Below are 20637 nucleotides of genomic sequence, written 5' to 3' on the forward strand. Positions count from 1 at the left end.
ATATATATATATATATATATATATACAGAGAGCTTAAGGGGAGGGATCCCCATTTTTTGAAAAAAATGGGGATTAGGTGTGGGGCCCACTTCACATCAAATTTCAACGATCTGAACCGTCTATTTTGTTAGTCTCGATTCATAGATCATCCTTGCAAAAATTTAATTCAATCTGAAACCATTTGCCTATTTAATCATCAATATCAAATTTCATATTTTCTTATATAACAAAGTATTCGTTCATTTCCTTGAACCCAATTAGATGTCTTAAACATTTCCAATTTAGCTAATATTTTGCAAGGATGATCTATGAATCGAGACTAACAAAATAGACGGTTCGGATCGTTTAAATTAGATATGAAGTGGGCCCCACACCTAATCCCCATTTTTTTCAAAAAATGGGGATCCCTCCCCTTAAGCTTTCTGTGTATATATATATATGAAGATTCAAGGACCTCTTTAAACATCAAAATAGAAATACCATTAAATTAAAAGCTAGTTAATCGTTACGTGATTTGCTAACACAATTAGTGATTTGCTAACACAATTAGGAGATATGGTTTTGCCAACATTGGTAAATAAGTTTACCAATAATGGTCGCCCTAATGCACTGTGTTTGGCTTTAAAGGAAAATTTAAAAAGGTAAGATGGCCCTTGGGTTTCGCAAGCGTGATGGACCACACCGGAGTAGTAATAGATAGGCCATGCCAAATTGCCGAGTGTCAACCATTCACCATCGTTTTGATAAAATAAGAGATAATACTAGAAAGATTCAATTTGTAAATTAAATTTTGAAAACTAAAGAACATAGAAGTTAATGATTGATTTATTATTTAAACGTTGATAAATGTGCTTATTTTTATTGGTGACATATCATTTAGTTTCCAAATTTAGTCGAACAATACTTGTCTACTCAAAGATGAATAGGAACTCATACTTAAAATTTCTCAAAATTGTTCGTTGTCACTTTATAGAACTTCGTATTTATAATCAAAACCGTTCATATTATAAATCACCCTATAAAGATCGTCTCTGCAAAAAAATCAATTAAAACTAAGGTCGTTTAGTCATCAAACTATTTAAAAACAAATGAATGAAATTGATAAAAGCATTACGAACCGTCTATATATTTGCTACCATAGATTGACTAAACGACCTTAGTTTTAATTAATTTTTTTGCAGAGATGATCTTTTACAGTGTGATTCGTAGTATGAACGGTTATGATCATATGCATAAAACTATGTGATTAAAACACTAAGAGTTTTGAGTAAGAGTTCCTACTCATCTTTGATAGCCAAGTATAATTTAGTCTCTCTAGCATTACCCAAAAAATAAAACCATTCACCATCGGAAAAATCCATTCAAATGCTTAAAAGCACTTTTCTAGACCTTTTCGATCGACTCTGCCTCTTTGCCGATCCACTTCTTTTTGAGCCCTCACTGGACAACCTCAGATTGAGGAGAACAACTTACATAGATCAGTAATGTCTCGATTGTATTGTACATTGTCATATGAGGAAAAATTTACACACGACGATGCTTTATTGGACAAAGAATGCCTCATCGTGGTTAGAGATTTTTTAGTATATTGGCACATGAACGGATACACCGAATGTTATAGTAAATGTGGTGGAATATTTTTTTAAGTGTTCAACTACTTGTCTAATAACATTTCATATATCAAGTCGTGTCCTGGATTAACTAAAAATTTTCTTTCATACAAATCCTCTTCTTATTGGGACACATCACACACAGAAGGGCCCACACGTCCGCACAGGGCCACCACCAAAGTAGGTCAAAACACGTGGCGCCATCCTCCACCCTACGATCTCCATCACCCTCTTTCCTTGATGTTTTTGTGCGTGTGAAATTTGAAGATATAAAAATAGGGGGCAGTGTGTTGGAGGGCCTCCATTTTAATTTCTTCTCTTTCCGTTATATTACTATATTTACAGTTCCACCCCATGCTTCCTTCTTCTTCTTCCCTTGGACGGATAATATAGAACAGGAGAACAAGAAACTGATCAAAACCCTAATCATTTTCCCGCAGTTTCTCGACAACCAAACACTCCAATCTCCTTTCCCTCTCACAACCCAAGAACACATTTAGGTAAACGAGCTTCTCTACCGTAAATTTACACATATGTTCGGTTTCTTCTGTTTCAGTTTGCAAAAATTACTTCGTACTTGGAGGACCAGGACGACGACGGAGGCGCTTCTGATCTCAGCACCAGCACTGGAGACCTGGGGGACAACGACCATACCAACAGAGACGGTGTCGTTTCGACGCAACTCCACTACGACAAAACGACGGAGTTCCATTCGCTCAAGGAGGAGCTCATTGACTCCGACCCACCATAACCACCGCAGGCTTACCCCATCGGAATGGTGCCTGTGGCTATGCCCATGCCCATGTCCGTGCCCTCAACCGTCTCCACCCTGATCCGACGCTCTTCCACCAAGGACCGCCATACCAAAGTCGAGGGGCGCGGGCGGAGGATCAGAGTACCCGCCACGTGCGCTGCCAGGATCTTCCAGCTGACCCGGGAACTCGGGAACGAGTCCGACGGAGAAACAGTCCGGTGGCTGCTCGAACACGCAGAGCAAGCCATCATCGAGGCCACCGGCACAGGGACCGTTCCTGCCATTGCTGTCTCCGTCGGCGGGAGCCTCAAGATACCCACCACCGCATCCACGTCGGTCGAGGATAACTCCTCACCACCCTCCTCAACCAAGAAGCAAAAACGCCCCTCCAATTCCGAGTTCTTGGACGTGGAAAACGACGCCGTGTCGCAGTCGTCGGGTCTTGCTCCGGTGGGTCCCTCCGTGCCACAAGGTCTTGTTCCGGTGTGGGCCGTGGGCGGCCCCGGGTTGATGGTTCCGGCAAATGCGTTATGGATTGGCCCTGTGGGGTCGGGGGCCGGACCTTCAGGCCAACCGTAGATATGGGCCCTCCCTCCGACGATGACGCCGGTTTTCAACATGGCAGGAGCAGCCCGACCCATATCGAGTTTCGTGGCGAACAGAGGAGGAGGAGGATTAGGAGTACTGGATGTTCGGGCTCCATCTCCCCCGCTGTCGAACTCAGCGGCAAATACGAGCACGGTGGGACCGAGGGCGGCGATGCGGTCGTCGACGACAATGGCGCCGAGCGTGAGCTCCTCCAGTAACAACAGTAACGGCACCGGAAGCGGCGCGACGACCAAGACTCAGATGCTGAGGGATTTTTCTCTAGAAATTTACGATAAGCGGGAGTTGCAGTTCATGGGTCGACCAGTTGGACCGGAAAATCATCACCAAACCCAGTGAAATCGAACCGGAACCGGAACCGGCCCATATCCGATTGAGTGATTTAATGAGTTTGTTTTAGTTTGTTCAAAAGACTCAGTGCTGATGAAACAGCCGCCAAATTAAAAATAAAAGTTCAAGAAAATCCACAAATGTTTAACGTTTAATGATTATTTGTTTTTTTATTTTGTGGTTTAATTTTGATATAATGATATTTATTTTCTGAAAAAAAAAAATGCATGTGAAAATAATTTTCATGCAAATTAATGGCATTGCGGCGATGGGAATGAGCAGGTGACTACGTTAAAGCAGTTCACAATCTACTTTCAAATATAGAGAGTTCTCATTGAGATATTTAAACTTCTTTCTAACTACTATCACGTTATTCATCTGCACCTTAAATTGAATTCAAAATATACCGAATGATATACTAGCTGGGACTCGTCCCAATCGTTCCTACCCAACTCACGATATTTTGGAGTGCTACCTTCTTTGCGGGATGACGGCACACACACGTGTGAGGAGATCTAACATGTGTAAGGAGGACGGAGTAGGCGTAGAGTTCGTTGAGCCTGGCTGGGTGGGTGGGGCTGGGGTGCGTGTGGTGTGGTCCACCTGGAAATGGTGGGTCAACTAAGCCCAAAATCGGAGTTTATCCAAACCCCACCACAGACTACACCCCGACGCTCTTTTAAGTTACGTGTTATGTACGTTGCATCGTCAACGCATTTCTGTTAGAGCAAATCCACCGGTGGTGGATTAGGCCAGCACTCAGCACAAAAAACAGGCTGGACCCTATCCATTTACTCCAGCCCACAAAACAGACTGGCACCCAGCCCAAGCTGGTCTCTGGGCCAGCACAAAACAGGCTGACCAAGAAGCTGGGCCATTTGCTGGCGTTGGCCACGTGGCCGATCCTGGGCTATTGGATTTGATTATTTTTCAAATCCAACGGTCCAAATTAATTAACTACATTAAAATTAATTAAAAATATAAAAAAATACAGATTTTTTTTTTTAAAATACAGTAAAATTTTAAAAAAGTTATTATTTTTTTTCTATAAATACCTAACCCTCATCTTCTACCTTATACCACATTTCAATATTTTCTAGACCTTCTACCAAAGCTTTCATATATTTTTTGTGTGAAAAAAAAATACCAAAAAGCTCATCCTTAATTTATTTGATGAGTTTATGTAATTTTATTTTAGTGTGTTTTTTTAAGTTTATTTGATGAGTATGTAATTTTATTTTAGAGTGTATTTTTTTTAAGTTTATTTGAAATTTTATCCGAAATTGGTTAAAAATCTTATCCAAAATAAACTTAAAAAAAAAAAACACACCAAATAAATGCACTGGGTGCCAGCGCATTTTTTTAGGGGTGGAGATGCCTTGGCCTATTACTGTTCACTCCAGTCTATTACTGTTCACTTGAGTGGATAAATGCGCTGGGTGCTGGCGCAAAGTCCTTAGGGGTGGACTTGCTCTTAGGGATGTGTAAAATACGCTGTGTGTGAGGGAGTTGATAGGGAAGGATCATCAACGAGAAAGATGTGATCCCGTGGACGGTGGGCCATCGTCAAAGTTGTCAATGGCTGGGCGATGAAGTCGAGTGCACCAAGGGGTGTGGTGGGTTCCACTCGTTACACTTGGAGGATTGGATGTTTTCTAGTCCGAGTAATATTAGGAAGATTAAATTTGAAGAAATTTATTTGAAAACTAAAAGTTATGTAATGATGATTGATTTATTATTTAAATATCAATAAACGTGCTTATTTTTATTAGTGACACATTATTTGGTTTGTAAATTTAGCCTCATAACGTTATTCTTTCTTGCCCACATTTGCACTCTCCTAAGTTGGGCTGGTTGATCCGATCGAGATGGGGGAAGGCACACAGATTGGGCTCCCTTTGAGAAATTTTTGAGGATGTGCTATCCACAGTTTTTTTTTTTCTTTTTTTTTTCACACATTTCTTATTAATTTTTGTTGTTTAATCTTAATTCAGTCTATTTGACAGACGCAAATTAAGAGGATGTGTGGAACACTGGTGATACACCACAGGTTATTTTATAAGTGGAGGGAAGTTTATTTTTTTTAGTTGTTAATTTTTTAAAACAAGTGTCTCACCACTTGTATAGTGACATGTTATGTACCACTGTGTTTCAAACATATTGAAAAATCTCTCATTCTTCCGCTCCCCCTTCATCAACCACATTAATATGGGCCCCTTCAGTTCTACTATGGACGGCTCCCATGTCTGATGAGGATCTCAAATATTTTAATTGTTTTGATACCTTTTGATTAAACCTAGCATTCATGTTGTGTTTCTCGTGTTCGTGTCATACCCGATATTTTAATAGGTCGTATCGTGTAACACCCGTTAAAATAAACGGGTAAAATGACCTGACCCGAAATCGACCCGATAATATTAACAGGTAATATGACCTAATCCATTACCCGTTAAGGAAAATATATTTTAAACCAATAAATAATCAAATGAAAAACATAATACTAAATAAGTATATACATACCATATTATCACATTCAAAACATAAAAACGCATTTGTCTTTCAAGTATTACATAGTTACATACCCAAAATAAGAGCATAAAAAAAACATTAGAACATTACAAAATATCAAATGTTCAAAAGATTTGCAAAATTAAGAGAGTTATGTTTCAAGGTTTGGAACCTTGCACATTTTCTTACAATCAAACTCTTCAATTTTCATCAATCGCCATGGGAAACGGTATTGGAACTTTGGCTTGATATATTATCTATAAGAGTTATATTGATGATATTTTTAGTGAGGCTTTCTACTTTAGCACTATCTTCTCATTTATCATATAGCTATTGTTTAAGTAAAGTCTTTAATAGTTTTTTAATTAATGTAGAAGTGTGAAAAATATAGAAAAAATATATAAACGCTCATAATGACAAGCTTTACAACTTTCGTAAAGAGTTTAGCTTTGAAATGTGCCACTATAATCATATAAATCATAAATCAAAATTTAACCGTCAATTGTTGTTTACATTTATGCTTCATTTTTCTCACCAAATTTGTTTTTTAAGATTTTCTTTTTTGAAAACATGATCTATTAGAAGATATAGGAAGATGAACGGTTCGGATCATTGATATTATGTTCAGAGTTTTACCGTTGGTGAAAATATTGCTTGGTGTTTATAAAGTCTTTACAAACTATATAACATCGACTCATATTTTAATTAACCGTAAATATCAGGACATGATATCAAAGATCCGAACCGTTCATCTTCCTACATCCCCCAGAAGATCATGTTTTCAAAAAAGAAAATTTTAAAAATGAAATTAAATATAAAGAATAAAGCCTAAACGACAATCGACGGATAAATACAAATTTAAGGTTTATGGATTATAGTGTCGGATTTCGAAGTTGACCCCTTTACGAAAGTTGTAAAGCTTATCACTATGAGTGATTGTGTATATATATATATATATATATATATATATATATATATATATATATATATATTTTTACATTTCTTACACTTCTACAATAATTATTATTAATTTGATTACTTTTACACTCAAATAAAAAGCACTATTCATGACTGTTTGGAGGGTTTTAAAAATCTAAACGATAATTTAAGTGTAACCATTGTTTACTCGTGGAGGAATGATGAATCACGAGTGTTTATATATTCTTTCACATTTTTCATACTTGTAGGGATGTCTTATTGCCTATACTAATACTATACTAGTATTAGTAATTTAATAAACTCTCAAAAGACATGTAAAATTTATCCTATTAATGATAATAAGAAACTCTCAAAATAAAAATAAATAAATGAATAAAACTTAATTTTTTAAACTTATATAGAATAATAATACAAAAAATATATATTTAATATATAATATACCAATATATACAACATGGCTATTGTATTTTATAATAAAAATTTTAGTAATTAAACTTTAAAATTAAAATTTATTTTTCTTAACGGGTCGAAAAAGGTTACCTACATGTTACCCGTGTGTATACCCGTTAAGAACCTGTTATTAATGGGTTCTTAACGGGTCACTCGATAATGACCCGATTGGTTATTGTGTTGACCCGAAACTCGTTATTTTCGTGTCATTTTCGTGTTGTGTAAGAAACTGCTGGGTCTACTTTTGATCACATATATCAATACTTCTCAGTCGTTGATGCATAATGGCAACCCATATTTAGTACGGCTTAAAAGTACACTTGGTTTCATCTTTCATGAAAGACTTCGAGTTACTCAAGCGCTTGGCGACTAAAGCATTTATTTACGGGCAGCAGGAGTTCCATGCATATAGTATGTGTAGGTTTTTATCTTGCATGACGTTATATTTTTAATTAGAGAAATTCATATTTCAATATATTTGTTTTATGTAAGTTGCTTTCATCCTTGAGGGATAGACATATCATGCTGATATTTTACAGTTTCATGTTAATGTTGAGTTACAAAGAAAAATGATGGGGAGTGATTTGTGCTACGCACTATTATTTTTCCCTTTCTATACATTTGTTTAATAGTGACCCTTAATTTTTTTTTTTTCTGATTTGTTCAATTTAATGATTAAACAAAAAGAAAAATGTGCGTGAAGTAAGAAAACAAATGTTAGCACACACATTTACCAAAATGCCAAAATAAAAAAAATTCTCTCATGCATTACAAGTGAAACCAATGGAGGCCAAAATCATGGCGCTAATGTAGGAGCGATTTCATTCCAACGAGGGCATCATGTGATACCTCTAAGAGCAAGTTCACCCTACTGAGGCAATAATTGCCCTATCAATTGGGCAAAGGCAATTATTGCCTTAGTGAATAGAAATTATTCTAGTGCATCTCTACCTATATAAATAAATTGCCCAAGCAATTAGTATTAAAAAATATTTTAAAAATTAATAAAAAAATTAACAAAAGATAAAATATTTTTATTTCTATAAACATCTTACTCTCTCTTGAAACTTATTTTTCCTCCCCACCTTTCTCTTTTTCTCCGTCTCATCCCTCCCCTCTATCTCATTTTCTCCCTCAAGTTTGCAACCGCACTTGAGTAAACCAAAACTCCACTTGAAAAACCCAGCTTTGAGTAGAATTTAAACCTTACTGGGGTGCAAATTTTGGGCATCAGATCAAGTAGAGAGCTCAGATCGGAGCGTGTCGAAGGGTACAAAGGTCTAAAGCTTGGAGATTCACGACTTAATGTCAAACTCAAGTGAGAGGAAGAATGTGGGCTTGAACCATAGAGGGTGGGAGTCAAGCTTGGGCGGGAAGAGAAGCGAGAGGAAGCCCATCGATGACAAGAAGGAGGGTGAGGCTCTGATTTGTCGACATCACCGATATGTACAATGCTCCTATTCCAGGAAGTGAATTTCATACAATTCGGTGGTACTTGAATTCCAGGTTGTTGAGGGCTTCAGAATGGAACTTTCCACCCCATTATATCCTCATCATTTCTAAAATTCCAAGATTGCCCCTTTGCATTAACCCAACACCACCGCCGCTGTAACACCTTGAATATTTTAGAAATGATGTGGATATTCATTTTATTGTTTATGTGGAGGAAAATAAAAAATAGATTGATTTATGGTTATGAAACTCGAATGGGGAAAATGTGAAATTCCACTTCCAAATTTTATTATTATTATTTATGTCGTATAATTTTCCGTTAAGTGAGGAATGACGAAAATACCCCTATTTGGTTAACGTAATTATATGAGGACATATTTTATCCTCATATATTTTATTGTATTTTTTTGATATATTTGAATAGAGGACGACCTTACAAGTGAGTAGATGCAAACAGATCTTAATTTCGAGTTAGAACGAAGAAGTTACGAGCCTCGGAAGTAGTGAGATTGTTTAGACATGTGGACTTATTATTGGTAGTAAGTTTCCAAATCCTAACTGCCTAAATTAGCAGGTTTCCATTTCTAGAAACTGGGTTTAGAGGCCCAAATAACCCAGAAAACCCACCCCATTTGACCCTTTCGACCTCCCATTTTCCGGTGGAATTTTTCGACGCCACTACCTCCATCTTGAAGCTCTCATTCCCTTCTACAAAACCCAACCAAGATCCATCTTGATTAACCACCGTACGTGGCGATGCAGGGCCACAAATACTGACGAAAATCAACAATTCTCCGGCCACCCTTTTCATTTTTCCAGTGAATCGGCAAAGTGATGACCGACGCCACTACTTGGGTTTTGTTGCCCATCATCCTAAGAGTAAATCCTGACCAGCTTTGACCCTGTTGGACCACCGTAGGCGACAAATTGACACTAGGAAGCTTTAGGCACCCACCGGCTTTATCGACCAAATTGACTTTCTTTCGTCCACTTTTGAACTTCGTGGCAGGTATAAAACTTGTTCTTCTTGTTGAGCTCTATCTTCCTGTAAAATTTGGTAATTTTTTGAGTTCATCGGAAAACTGGGTTTCCGTTCGCCAGAAACCGCCACCTGCGGCTGTGCGTGGCTAGTGGGTTGATGCTGCCTTTTTATTCAAATTTTGATATCCTAAATACGTAGTTGGTATCCAATTGATGTGTTTTGATTATTAAAACTAATGTTGGTTATTTATGTTATTTGAATGATTTAGAAAATGGATTAACATTGAATTGTGAACTATGAATGGCTTGATCCCTTCGTAGGATACGTAGACAACCTAACGAGATGATTAGATGCAGCCATAAAATAACTTAAATTTATTATTGTACTTGATTTCTTTAAGGAAAGAAATTTATTATGCTTCATAGCGTAGAGATGACTTTGTTTTGGCCTATCACCGGATTTAGCTTCCAAATAAGATTTTGGATCGTTACAGCCGCTACCCAATTTAATATGAAATTTAACCATAATAATAATAATAATAATAATAATAATAATAATAATAAAATAAAAGGGTAAATATCAGTTTACTACCCTCAAATTTCATGGTTTTCAACATTTAGTACATGAAGTTTTTTTTTGTCCTAGAGTCATACCTAAAGTGTTAATTTTGTGACAGTCATATACATTCTTTAGTTTGGTTGTTAAGTCTCCTGTTAACTGATGACATGGTGCACATGTGGACAATGATTGGGCGCCACGTGTTATTAAAAAAATATTATAAAATATTAAAATAGTTAATTTAAAAAAAAAACAAAAACACACACACACACACGTCTTCCCCCACCCTCCACCCCTCCACCCCTCCATCCCTCCATCCCACACACCCAAAACCCCTTCGTCTTTCCCCATCCTCCACCCCTTTATCCCCTCCACCCCCTCCACGGCTCCAACCCTCCACCCCTCCATCCCAATACAAGAATAATTAATTTTGCAGCTCCAAAACCATAACAGATAAATTGAATCAAAGACCCACTTTTACCAAAAATTGGATAATCCAAACAATGGAGGAAACAAATATGAGAATCATAATCTATCCATATATTTAAATTCCACACATTTAACCTCAAATCTAACAAATCTTATCCTCAACGATCAAAACACACTCGGAGGATGATAAATCAATTTAATCTTTGAAAAATACTCAATCGATCACAAATTTTCACCGAAAAAAGATTAAGGTTTGATGCAATAACAGCTTTAGATCCAAATATCATAGATTAATTAGGCATAATAAGAACAAAAGGGAAAGAGAGAAAGAGAGAGGGATATGAGAATGAGACCATCGTCGTCCTTGTCGAATAGGCTGAACACCTCCTTGAACTCGGAGATCTGGTCGTTGGTGAGCTGATCGGCCATCGTTGAGAATGTTTGGCTTTCGAGAAAATCACAGAGAAAGTGTCCAAAATGAAAAGGAAAATAAGTTTGTGCATGTCTCAAATGTGGAAAAATATGAGAGACGGGTAGGCTTTATATATCCAAAGAAAGAGTGGTGGATGAGATGGAGAGGTGGAGCTGTGGAGGGGGTGGAGGGCTGGGGGGTGGGGGAAGACGAAAGGGTTCTAGGTGTGTGGGATAGAGGGGTGGAGGGTAGGGGAAGACGAAGGGTTCTGGGTGTGTGTGTGTTATTTATTTATTTATAATTAATTATTTTAATTTTTTTAGTGACACATGGTGCCTAATCATTGTCCACATGGGCGCCACATCATCAGTTAACGGGAGACTTAACAGTCATACTAATGGATGTATGAGACTGTCCCAAAATTAACACTTTAGGTATGACTTTGGGACGAAAAAAACTTCATGTACTAAATGTTGAAAACCACGAAACTTGAGGGTAGTAAACTGATATTTACCCAAAATACAATAAAATTTTAGTGTCTCTAATATTTGGTGAATAGAGGCATGTAATTTTTTTTTTCATTAATTAATATATAAAATTTAACCAAATATTACCTGACGGATATTTTAGTTGGTGGAAGCAAAAATGGTTAACATTTAGGGTTTACCCAAAACCTTTACATGGAGGAATATAGTTTCAGGGCAAGTCAAAATTTGTTGGGCAACATTTTGGCGCGAAAAAGGAGAAAATGGCACGCAATATCAAACGGTTTGCTCGAAATCCTGTCATTGTTGGCTAGGTAGGCTTTGCCCGACAACAGTGTTTGTCAGCTAAGATCTACTCTTGGTAGTCAAAAACTCATAATGACATGTAATAAGTATCCACTGACATAACCTTTGCTCGACGTTTTTCTTGTACTTTCCTGACGGAGTGGTTCGTTAGGACAATCCTTATTCATCAATTATAAGTATGTGCCTTCCTCTTCCTCTTTTTGCTCAGTACCTTCATCTTCATCTTTCTCCTCCGTGCCTTCTTTTTCTCGTTCCTTTTTCTCCCCTTCTTATTTACTTTCATACCGCATTTTCCACTACTTGAACCCTACCTTTGCACCATTTTGCATGAAGTCCCCAAGTAATTCACGAAAAGCTGTAGAAAATGCATAGCTATGGTGGCCTGAGTTCACAACCAGAAGATGACGGTGCCTAGGCCTACATGGTAGTTAGGGGAATGAGGTACATTTTCAGTTATAGAGGTCTAGGGAGTAGTAGTGGTGGTAAAAATCAGAGAACTAAGTACGAGAAGAGCATGGAGAGGATAACATTGTCACGGAAACGTTACTCGAATATCTTACATGTTGAAGAACATGGAGAGGATGCCACCATCATGGGTTCCAAAGCTTTAAACCCTATGGCTGAGTTGTTTTTTACGAAGGACTACATTGTACTTAATGAAAGTTGTTGAGGCCCAAAAATGTCACACACCAATCCAACCAAGTCTCAAAGCCCAATTGTCATGCGAAGCCTTCACTCAAGCCCAAACACATGCCAAGGTGCGGGATCGATCAGGAATATATTGACAAACATGCCACGCTACAGGAATTAAGCCAGATATTTACACAAATCTCACCATGCTCATGCTTATTCATCATGCAAAGCTTCCTTATGCTAATCATTGTGCATGCTAAGCCCAAGTCACATATTCAGGGCTTGTCAAGTGAGTTGTGGTGTGGATGGTTACGAAAGGTTATAGGGCTTACATGAAATCAGGGTTATGGAAGACAGTGGGCTACTTGGGGGCCCAAGGATCCAAGCCCATATCATTTGCATTTCACGTAGGCAAACATTGAGATAGGACTAGCCTGGTTTACCTCTTTCCCTAGCAAGCCAACCCTATTTGTTAAGACTAAACTAGATTCCTGCATTAACTGTATGCTAAACCCAGCAAGTCAGGCATTTAATGTTGACTTTCCCTTCATAGCTTGCACAGACAACCAATGCGCGAGGGCCATGAGGCGCGTTACCAGAAGTAACGCATGTAGAAGGTTGGCTTGGGAAGGTCGCATCGCGGAAAGAAGCAGACTGCAGGTTTCAACAGTGCAGCTACCTTACACCAAAAGGAAAATAAGGCTAGGGAGAAAGGAAGGGGAAGACAAAGCCACAAAGGGAGATTCCTTTGAAGCCTAGAGAATAACCCTTCATTTACAAAATGAGGGATATAGCCATTGAGCAAGGGGGAGATAGAAGATAATGCAAGGAGAGAGAACCACCCAGGAAATAAACCCTAGATTCCATTTAGCCTAGAAGCATACTCCAAACCTCAAGAATCACCATCCATGCAACCTTAGTAATTCCCACAACCTCCATTAAAGATCCCAACCATTAGAAGCCTTGCTATCACCCTAGGAAAGCCCAAATCATCCAGCCAAGAATTCCATGCAACCATGCAAACCCCTTATTTCTCATGTTAAACAAGTAATTTTCTACCTTCCACACCATGCTTCACTTAAGCAAGTTATTATCTTGATCAATCATGTTATCTTCAAGCCGTTGATATTATCGAGGTACTTCCTAAGACAAGCTAACTCTTTTGAGATATTTCGGGACTTGGTACGAATTCGAACCAAGAGAGACAAGAGGACATTCTCAAGGCCCAAGTCAACCTTGACCTAAAAGTCCCCCAACAAAAGTATAAAATAAACTCTAAGAGTTTTAAAATCCCCAACAAATGCATGAGGCAATGAAAAATCGGATTTGTCTTGTATCATAACATTGGCTGATATCATTTAAATTTCTCTCTTTTCTCAATTTTTTTTGTATTGGGTTCTAAAGTTCTAAACCCCATGGCTAAGCTTTATTTCACGAAATACTACATTGTACTTAATGATGCATGAGTAGTGATGAGTATAAGTGAAGTCCAATTGTCATCATTTGAGGGATCCCATATCCAAACATGTGAAAACAAAACCCTAATCTTTGCTTCAATCCCTACCATTGGATTAATCTCCACATCTACTTAATAAATACCCATTCTTCCTCCATTTTTTCAGATCACTAAAATCCACTATTCTGGAAAAGTCTCAATCCAAGATCCAACCATTAAACATGTTTGCATATACTTTGAAATCTCTAACGCTAAAAATTAGCAAAAAAACATTGGGATGTTCGGTAACGAGACAAAATCGTTCGACAGTTGGAAACTAAAATTCGCGATTTAATAGTCGTTTTAGCTCCATTTTTTTTTTTTTTTTTTTTTTTGTTTTTTGTTTTTTGTTTTTTTTTGTTTTTTGCAAACTCAATCACAGAAGAATAAGTTGAATGAACCCAACCATGAATTTAAAATATTTAAAATTGTGGATACAACAAAAACTTACATTATATGTGACAACCCGTCCCGAGAAATAATTATTGTTGATGTGAAAAGACTAAAATGACCTTATGCGTTGAGATGTGTTGTGTGTGACATGCGATTAGAAATGGACTAATATGTTAAATTCCTAAGTTTTTGGGACCAATTGGAACTAAGGAAATGGGTGGTGATTGGTTGGTGACTTTTGGACCACACACACACTACACCTCACTTTCTCTCTCTCACCCTCCCGTACTCTCTCTCTCTCTCTCTCAGACTCACTCTCTCTCTCTCTTTTCTTCTCTCTTGTACAGACTACACCCAAAACCCATTGAAACGTGATAGATTGAGGGTGTGAAGCACACCATTGTGTTCGTGAGGACCATATGAGTTCAAAGGTACCATTTTCAGGTAAGGAAACCCTCGAAAACTCGTGAAATCCGAACCCCATTTTGAGGTACTGTTCATGCAAACGTTAAATCTTATGTTTTTGGAAATTTCAAGCTCACAGGGAGTTTAAGGAGATCCTTACGAGGCTTAGAGTACTTCATTGGAGGTTTTTGGACGTCGGGATATCGAGATATGCAAGTTTAAAGTTTTGGCTGGAAGTTCGGGGATTCTCAGGCAAGATCCAGTGGTTTTGGGAGCTTGAAATTGGTATGATTTTATTCTAAATGTTGTAAGCTTTGTTTGGGTACAAATTTCATTAAATTTGGTTAAGAAACGACGAAGATATAAGGATTAGAAGTTTTCCTGGTTTTCCGGTGACCGGCGACTTGCCGGAGTTCAGAGGTTGAAGACAACGGAATATTCCGTCAAGTCTGATGGAATATTCTGACGCCGTCAGTTACTTTTAACTGTTATCGTTGGGATTTGATGGAATATTCCCCAGAATATTCCTGACGGCGTTAACTGACTCCGTCAGTATGCCTGTCAGGTGGCCGCGGGTAGGGCCGTGCCCATGCCGGTGCATGGGAGGTCAGAAAAATATTCTAAAAATTTATGGATGATCCTGAGGTTGTGTAGGTCACTGTGGTATATTCATATACCTAATTTGAGCTATGGATGAAAAGTTATTACATAGTTTAGTATATGTACTTTAAAATAACGTTATTTCAGTACTTCTCCTATAGGCGAGACCTATCTGGAGGACGAGCATAGCTAGGCTAGGCATGGGGGTTATGACCCAGCTGCATATCTGTGAGTGGGCAGTTATTTTCAGTAGATATATATATATATATATATATATATCTACTTGACGTTTTTCCCAGAAAACATATTTAAAGGAAATGTGATTCAAATGCCATGTCATATATGCCTCGTATTTTAGCATATGCATTATCATAATTATGCATATTGTTGCATGGTGCTGTGGAGGCCTAGGTAAGCTACAGGTGTTGTGCTAGTAATGGTTATGAGATATGATGATGATGATGTTGAGATGTATATTGGAGCTCATTAACCTGCACCCCGATGTTAGTGCTTTTGCCCTGAGTTAGGGGCACAGTCTTTCACATGATGTTCACCTCCCACACCACACGCTTATCTTGGATCCAAGTTAGGTGCACAGTCCTGTCGTATAGACCACTTTGAGTGGGTCCGACTCGTAGGTGACCTATGATTATTCGCATAATCTTCACGTGATCGTAGCACTAGAGCGTATTATTATTTTAAACCCAGTCTTGACGGTTAGACCACGCGAGGTGGTTCCGACTCGTGTACAGATATGTATATACATGATGATTGATATGATGAGATATGTGACGTATATACATGATGGTTTATATGATGAGATAAGATTGATGTTGTGATTGAGATGAGCTCTAGATTTTGCCGTATAGATCACGTTAAGTGACTTCGGCTAGTAGATGGTTATTGTGAATTGCATCATCTGGCTTACTTTTGGTATTTTTATGATTATTGAGCATGGCATATATATATATACAATGTGAATCTTGATTTATTGAGCATGATTTGAGATATATACATATTTATGTATTTTATTTTTTGGGAAAGTAACTATATACTTGTTTTACGGCGAGGGGTTAGTATATTCAAAGAAAAAAAATAAGGTTTTCGTGTAAGTATGTTTTTACTGACCCACTCAACTTTGTTTTTTGCCCCTCCAGGTTTTAGGTAACAGAGTTGGGTGGCCATGAGGAATCCAACGGTGTTCTGACAGAATCCGAAAAAGTAGGATTCACCTTCGGGTGTTGTATCTTAGTAATTGTCCTAATTGACTGCGACTAGACTTTCTTATTGCTCTGAAAGTGTAATTATACACTTACACTCCCACTATCATCCTTTCTTAATTGGGATTGTTAGTTGCTTGGTTTTAAATTGTTTGTATATTCCATTACTCTTTATCGCTTCCGCTTTGCGCACATGGTTACGTCATTCTCACGTGACGGCCAGCACGTCTCAACTTCGGTCGGGGTGTGTCATTATACTTCATGGAAGTAAAGAATATTCTTGTTTTGGAATCCATTCTTTACAAGGGGGCATTCTATGAAACTAGTTTCCATCATCCAATCGTTAAACATGTTTGCATATAATTCGAGATCTCCTACACCAAAAATCACCCAAAAAAGCCGTTGGGAGATTAGGTAGCATGACAAAATTATTTGACGGTTAGAAACTAAAATTTACAACTGTAGAAGAATAAGATGAATGAACTTGATCATAAATTTAAAATAGTGGATACAACAAAAACTTACATTATACTTAATGAAAGTATAGGACAAAAGTGTTTTGGAAGCAATTCTTTACAAGGGGCACACATTCTATGAAACTAGTTTCCACGATCTAACCGTCAAATATGTTTGCAAATACTTCGAGATCTTTTATGCCAAAAATGACCCAAATAAAAAATGTTGTAGATTAGGTAACACGATGAAAACATTCGATAGTTAGAAACTAAAATTCACAATCTAACAGTCATTTTAGCTTCGATTTTGTTCATTTTTTTACAAATACAATCTTCAAATGTAGAAGAATAAGATGAACAAACCTGATCATGAATTTAAAATATTTAAAATAGTGGATATAACAAAAACATATAATAAACTCTTAAGTGTTTTGGAATCCATTCCTTACAAGAGGGCATGCGTTCTACGAAACTGGTTTCTCCCCATTTTTGTTTCAACAATTTAAATATTTCTGGTAATGTAGCCTAATGGAGTTTTTATGTTTGCCCCAACGAAATGTTAGGTCTTGAACACGTGTCAAAATTTTTAAAACCTTTGCTCGAAGAACCTTTTGTTGGGCAAATGTTTAAAAAGTTATAACCCCAGAACCTTCTTCTTTCTTCTTCCTGCAAAGTCTCTACAAGCTCTCTCTCCCTCTCTCTCTCTCTCAGTAATCTCTCTCTCAAATCCTCTCTCTACCTTATTCCTAACAATTGGAAGTCTCTCTCTCTCCCCCTAGTGTTTATTTTTTATTTTTCATTTCGAAGTTGTGAGGATTGTTAAGAGATTGTGATTAGTGGATTGATTATGTTAGGATTTCAATTGAAATTGTGATTGTTTATTGTGTGATTTGATTTGAAATATTTTGTGATTTGTGGAGTGGGATGGGTACAGGGACTCGTACAGTGGGATGAGGTGGGTACGGGGACGTGTATGGTGGGGTAGGGTGGGTATGAGGACCTGTATAGTGGTGAGGGTGAGGGCGCGTGGGTATTGGCCACGGGGAAATGGTGGTGGTGAGTGAGAATGATGATGCTGGTGTGGCCATGGGTAGTGGTGGTGGTGGGGTGGGTGATGGTGAAACTTTTGAAATTTTTGGAAATTTAGGAGGTTTTATGAAATTTTAGGAGGTTTTATAAAATTTTAGGAAAGTTTTGAAATGCTAGCCAATTTTAGAAATTATTTGTAATGCTAGGAAATTTAGTAATTACTTGAAATGATAGGCAATTTTAGAAATTGTTTGAAATTTTAGGCAATTCTAGAAATATGTGATACTTTTGAAATACATTAGAAATTCTGTGGAATTTTAGATTTTTTTTTGAAATCTTCAATTTTAGAAATTGTTAACTTTTAGGAAATTTTAGCAAATTTTGGAAATTATGTGATCTTTTCCACAAATATCTTCGTGTTTGATCACGAGTGGTCGCCATTCTGCTTCCACCTCTGCTCAAAGTGAGCAGTCAGCCCTAGTGCCACCTTAGCGGCCAACAAGACTCAAACGGACACTACAGAGTTAGTTGTCGGCGCGCGTACGTCTCTGTCATTAACCTAGGTCGTTAGATCTGCTAGGCGGCTCCACAATAGCAATTGGCACCAGCCTATGCCAACACTTGCCCCCGCCCTCATCCCAACCTTTTCCGGGCAACGCAGAGGCCAATTCAGCGACTGTGGAGGATGAGGGGAATGGAAACCTCCCCACCGGCCTGAGGAGTAAAAGATCTTAGAGGATTTGTCTAGGGTTGGCGACCAACCAGATCATTTTGGTCACACATAAGAGGTTCCGAGTTGTATACTTCCCCAAGTACTGCCGAACGAGTGCTAAAGTTAATAGTTTGTTGACTCATGATTGTGGTGGCCTCATCCGCACCAAATGCCCCCTGGATGCCAATTCATGGAAGACGCACAAGGACCCGATTCGTGCCAAGATGAACCGAGAGATTTCCATAATTATACAATAACTTTCTTACTTTAATATTTGTTTTCCATTAACTTATTTTATGTGGTTTTAAACGAAACCTCTTTTTTTTTTTTTGGATATTTCAGGCCAACTTCAAGTGGAATGAGCGGGACAAAGCTTTTTTTTTGCTTACACAGACTGGGTGTAGAGCGGTTGATATAAGGAGTGGAGATACAAGCTACAAGAGTGTTACGAAAGTTTTCCTATGCCTGAAGTAACTCTTACAGAATAGAACCACCCCAAGAGTTTGTGAAGATAGTTGCTGAGTGGCAGTGGTTGTGCACTAATTTTTAGCGTAAAAAATATCAGGTAATCAAATTTTTTTTATATTTAATTTAAGCTCAATTTTTATACTTTTATTTAATTTAAATTAATATATTTTAATGGACATAAAAGATTGGCGGCACATATAGGTAACTAGGAGAAGAAGTCGTACTTTCACCACTTCGTTCTCGACACCTATCTTATTGGGTAGAGAAACGGCAAGCGGCTGAGGAGCATTTCCCGCAGGTGGTGGTTTGGGGCAACGAGGTTGTGAATGGAATTGATGTAAATATTCATTTCTATGTTTAAATTGTAAATTTCATTACAATAAATAAGGTTTAAATTATTATCGATAATCTTACTTTATTTCCCTTTTTTTTGTGGGGTTCTATGATTCAGAAGAAGGATGAGTACCTAGCCAACCTTTCCTAGCAACAATTGGATGTGCCTATGGAAGAGCTGACACCTAATTCAGAGCTGTCTCTTTATTTGCTCATGGATGGGGTTGGGTGAAGGAAAGGCAAGGAGGTTTGCGGCCTAGGAATAGGTCGGATTCAGGAAGTCAGAAGGTTTTCATCTTCAGCTAGCTCTAATCTATCGACCGAGATTGATTCCAGACTTAAGCAATTGTAGACAGAGTTGGCATGCCAAAGGGAAAAAGGTGAGCGCTTGACACATGCTGTTGTAAAAGATCGAGAATTAATGCACTTGTACATCGCTGTCGTGGCCCAGTCCTTGTTAGCTTCTGTCATCAGGATTCCCAAGCTCCCAACCGAGCTTTTGTAGCCATTTCGCCAATCGCCCCGGCAACCACCATAATAGTTTACGTTTTTTTAATTTAGTCTTGGTAATATAATAGTATGAACAATTCTATTTTAGTTGTAAATATCATTACTTTTATTTATTTATTATAATTATTGTTTTTAAAATTTAGAATTAAATAAATAATTTAATATAAACTGTGTTTTTAACATATTTTTTAATTTAAAAAATAGGCCGACAGACTTTTTGTCGAGCAGAAGTTTAACAGAATTTCAAGTTTAGTTTTGTAGAGTTTGCCCGACGACTAGGCCGTCAGATCAATCTCTTTACATTTTTTAATTATGTGCTAGCCGATGAGATACTATTTTTTGAGTTGCTTCTATTGGCTTAATTCAGTCAACGCATATTCGCCCAACAATTGCATTCATTGGTTTAACGTATATTTGGCCGAGAAAATTTGTATTCGTAGTTTAAGTTTCGGTCGTTAGGTTTTGACTGACTATTCTTTTTCGACGAACCTCCGACGGTTAAACTATGTAGTGACGACTGAAGGTTTTAGCCGACAAAGTTCTTTCCTTTGGTTGTGTTTTTT

General features: G+C 37.8%; 2 long non-coding RNA genes and 1 pseudogene across 3 annotated transcripts; all 3 read left to right on the forward strand.

The window, feature by feature from the left end:
- The first annotated feature begins 2133 nt into the window (after window positions 1-2133).
- LOC126625115 (transcription factor TCP9-like) lies at window positions 2134-3455 on the forward strand (annotated as a pseudogene).
- An 11414-nt stretch (window positions 3456-14869) lies between these two features.
- Window positions 14870-16662, forward strand: LOC126625118 (uncharacterized). Its single transcript, XR_007624338.1, has 2 exons — window positions 14870-15032; window positions 16505-16662. It is a non-coding gene; the product is annotated as an uncharacterized LOC126625118 (long non-coding RNA).
- A 1767-nt stretch (window positions 16663-18429) lies between these two features.
- LOC126625117 (uncharacterized) lies at window positions 18430-20212 on the forward strand. Of its 2 annotated transcripts, none has more exons than XR_007624336.1 (3): window positions 18430-19328; window positions 19416-19568; window positions 19683-20212. It is a non-coding gene; the product is annotated as an uncharacterized LOC126625117 (long non-coding RNA). The 2 variants fall into 2 exon arrangements; XR_007624337.1 differs by having other exon boundaries at window positions 18434-19328; window positions 19416-19550.
- The last annotated feature ends 425 nt before the right edge of the window (window positions 20213-20637 follow it).

The sequence above is a fragment of the Malus sylvestris genome, chromosome 6, assembly GCF_916048215.2.
Source record: "Malus sylvestris chromosome 6, drMalSylv7.2, whole genome shotgun sequence".
In the NCBI taxonomy this organism is placed as follows: domain Eukaryota; kingdom Viridiplantae; phylum Streptophyta; class Magnoliopsida; order Rosales; family Rosaceae; genus Malus; species Malus sylvestris.